At 51.6% G+C, this 4,065-nt stretch overlaps 1 pseudogene; it reads left to right on the top strand.

Annotated features, from left to right (window-relative positions):
* Nucleotides 1–366: 366 nt before the first annotated feature.
* LOC103017844 (ras-related C3 botulinum toxin substrate 1-like) lies at nt 367–943 on the top strand (annotated as a pseudogene).
* Nucleotides 944–4,065: the final 3,122 nt, after the last annotated feature.

The following is a 4,065-nucleotide window of genomic DNA, read 5'->3' as shown; positions in this document are numbered from 1 at the left end:
TTAATTTTTTCCATATGGATAACCAATTACTCCAGGTACACATTGAAAACTCACTTCTTTCCCTGCTGGTTTGTCATGTGACCTGAGTCATTAATAGAAGGTCCATATGTGCACAGATATGTTTCGGAACATTCTATTTGTTCCACTGGCCAATTTTTTTTACCCCTGAACTAATACCACACAGCATCCCTTACTAAAGTTTTATAATGTCTTGGTACCTGGCAGAGCAAGCCTACCTTCCTTCTTTAGAAGAAAATTCTAATGAATTCCAATTTTAGAAGCAAATGGACAAGTTCTATAAAGGATCTTGTTGAGTTTTGATTGGAGTTGTATTGAATCATTAGATAAATTGAGGGAGATTATATTATGATATTAAGTTTTCCAATTTATAAACATGGCCTCCTGATCAGTTATACGACCAATGCCTTTCCTGGAGAGTATATCCCCGCTGTCTTTGACAACTATTCTGCCAATGTTATGGTGGATGGAAAACCAGTGAATCTAGGCTTGAGGGATACAGCTGGACAAGAAGATTATGACCAATTATATCCCCTATCCTATCCACAAACAGATGTATTCTTAATTTGCTTTTGTCTTGTGAGTCCTGCATCATTTGAAAATGTTCACGCAAAGTGGTACCCTGAAGTGCGACACCACTGTCCCAACACTCTATCATCCTGGTGGGGACGAAACTTGATCTGAGGGATGATAAAGACACAATTGAGAAACTGAGGGAGAAGAAGCTGACACCCATCACCTACCCGCAGGGCTTGGCCATGGCCACGGAGGTCGGTGCCGTCAAATGCCTTGAGTGCTCGGTGCTCACGCAGCGAGGCCTCAAGACAGTGTTTGATGAAGCTATCCGGGTGGTTCTCTGCCCGCCCCCCCCTCCGCCCCCCCCACCCCCGTCAAGAAGAAGAAGAGAAAATGCCTGCTGTTGTGAATGTCTGGGCCCCAGGACCCTTTGTACGCTTTGCTCAAACGGTGGAGCCTTCGCACTCAGTGCCAAGTTTTTGTTACAGATTAGTTTTTCCATTAAACCGTTTTGAACCAATCAGTAATTTCTAGGTTTTGTTTGTTTAAAGTGTAAGAGTTCAAACTTTCACATTCTATTAAAGTTTAGCCCTAAAAAAAAAAAAATTTATTAGGTTTTCTTTTATATCCTGCAGGAAAATTTTACAAATTTCTGCATACAGGTCTTTACAACTTTGGTTAGACTTATCTTGTTATATTTGTTGTTTTTGTTGTTATATAAATGGTAGAGACATTTTAAAGTTTATTGATGATGTACAGAAATACAGTTGACATCTGTATATGCAATGTGCGTATGGAGCTTACACTCAGCTACGTGGCTCAACTCTATTACTGCTAGTAATTTGTTTCCAGATTCTTTTTGATTTTCTAAATGGAAAATCATATCATCTGCAAAAAATAAATATCTGCTTTAATTTTTCCCTTGCCAATCCATGTCTTCAATTTCTTTTTCTTGAATTATTTCACTCTCTGAGATCTTTAGTTCTTTTGTCTGATTTCAAGGCAAATGCATAAATAGAATTCTCTTCACCATCCGTGCGTTTTCCCTGGGCGTCTCATTCATGTGCATAATGTCGGTGAGGGTAGCAGCTCCTCAAGCTCCTTTTATCCCAGCCCTCCCCTGGCCCCTGAGCCCAGCATCCAACCCACCCATCACGGTGCCCCAGGGACGTCACACAGCTCTCTGCCCACTGAGTTCAAAGATGAAGCTGCTTCCGATGCAGCATCCTCTGTCCACGAGGGCCTCCCATGAACACCCAGGAGCCTTGGTGTACACTCGAGTGTACACCCCCCCCCCATCTAGTCACCAACACCCAACACATTCTACCTCCAGAAAAAATCTTAGGTCGGTCCAGTGGTTAACTGGGAGATTGGGATGGACATGTATACACTAATATGTATAAAATAGATAATAATAAGAACCTGCTGTAGAGCATAGGGAACTCTACCTCACTTCACTATACAGTAGAAACTAACGCAACATTGTAAAACAACTATACCCCACTAAGAATATTAAAAAAAAAAAAAAAAGACTCCGCCTTCCAATGCAGGGGGTGCAGGTTTGCTCCCTGGTTGGGGAGCTAAGATCCCACATGCCTCGCAGCCAAAAAACCAAAACAGAGAACAAAAGCAAGGTTGTAACAAATTCAATGAAGACTTTAAAAATGGTCCACATCAAAAAAATCTTAAAAAAAAACCCTTAGCTCCGTCCTCTTCTCCCCCTTCCTCTGCTCACCCACTAAGTGCTCCCTAACTCAGGCCAGGGTGAGGACTGATGGAAGCCAGCGTTGGGGACCAGCAGTGTGACCGCGTCTCCATCCAGGAGGGCCTGGCCCCAGCGCTGCGGAGGTGAACGCCAACTCCCAGTCCCTACGCAAGCCCACCCTGCCTTCCCGCCCACCCTCCTGCTGCAACGTCGTGCTGCCCCATGGGCAGCGTCTTCCGGCGCCCACAGCTCGGTGGGCGGGCAGGCGGGTTGTTAACAGCAACGTTAGTAACAGCATCTATCGAACGCCTCGCTTGTGATGTACATGGCACCGAGCTAAGCATTTTAGATGCATTATCTCTACTGACCCCACGGCAGCTCCCTTAGCACTTGTTTCCTTGTAAGATCCTTTAGAATTCACGAGACTCCGGTTGTTATGCTTGAGCGAGTTGCGCTCCAGAGACGGAGGCTGCCTGGCCAAGGTCACCTAGCAACCCGGCGGTGGGAGAGACTCCATCCTCTGTGCAGCCCGACAACCGCCTCTGGAGCCGGGCGCCTGCTCCTTTCTCCGCGGCGGGCGCTCCCCTCCCCACCGCCCCCCGTGCCCTCGTGGCTCCAGGCTGCGAGCATGCGGCGAGGGTCAGTTCGAGGCTCGGGTGGCACCATGTTTCAGGCAGAGACCAGGCTGTGGTTCTCTCCGGGGCCAGCGTTGGCCATCAGGGCCTGCCTACCCGTCGGTTAAAGGGTCCACGTGAGCTGGGGTCAAGGGTCAGAGCACGGCTGCCAGAGGCCAGCGTGCAGCCGGGGTCAAAGTCAGCGTGTAACTGGGTCAGGGGCTGGAACACCCGTGGGTTCCAGAGTGACAGTGTGGCTGGGTCAAGAGTCAGTGTGGGGCTGAGGTCAGGGGTCAGCGGGTGGCCAGCCACCGTCATGAGGCTGACCCCAGCGAGAACCAGACCCTCGCCCTGCCCCATCAGGCCAGCACCCCCTTGCCCACGGCCCCAGCGTGGAGAGCTCAGTGGGACTGGGGGGTCCCTAGGGCCAGGTGACCTGCACGGGGCCCCCAGGGAGCCCCATGGGTGGTCTGCTGCTGGGCTGGGTGGGGCATCATAAAGAGGAAGAAAGGGGGTCTCTAGGGCAGCTCTGAGCCCTGGCCCCTTGCATCCCCACCCCCAGGGCCACCAGGACCTCTCCAGGGGCAGACCAACCCCAGCCCCTCTGCTCAGGCACCATCACACCTCGTGGGACCAAATGCGGCCTCTGCTGGCCCGAGACCCCCAGCTGGCTGCCAGGAGGTCGTCTGCTTTCCTACATCTTCTCTTCCCTGGGGTTCCCTCCTGCGGGACGCTTCCCGGCCTGTAACTTGGAAATCCTCTTCATTCTTCAAAGCCACCCCGGACACCTGCAAGCCCTGCCGCATCCCCACCAGAGCGGTCACTTCCCAGACCCCTCGGCACGCACGTCGCCTGGTCTCGTCCCTGCGGGGTTCAAGCCACGGGTCGGGGCGGGGGACACAGGTCGGGTAGGAAGGCTCACGGCCTCCAAGATGAGTGGCAGCAACTCCTCTGCACGAGGAGGTGGGCTTCTCATCACATCCCAAAGAAGGGCTCAGCGGGCTTGCGCGTCTGCCTGCCTGCTAACTCGTGAGCCTCCCTTCCTGAGGGGCAAGAGGAAAGGGCCGGCTCAGAGCAGATCCATGAAGGCGGAGCTCGGCTCTGCTGTCACAGCCGTCCTGCTGTCTGGGTCCCTTTCCACCCGGCGCGGGTGACAGGGCTCCTCGTTAACAATCAACCTTCTCTCTGAAACACCAGGAGGGGCAGGAGTGC

This window comes from Balaenoptera acutorostrata, chromosome 10 (genome assembly GCF_949987535.1).
Source record: "Balaenoptera acutorostrata chromosome 10, mBalAcu1.1, whole genome shotgun sequence".
In the NCBI taxonomy this organism is placed as follows: Eukaryota; Metazoa; Chordata; class Mammalia; order Artiodactyla; family Balaenopteridae; genus Balaenoptera; species Balaenoptera acutorostrata.
Note: the sequence above shows the minus strand (reverse complement) of the source record. Positions and strands in the feature narration are given on the sequence as shown.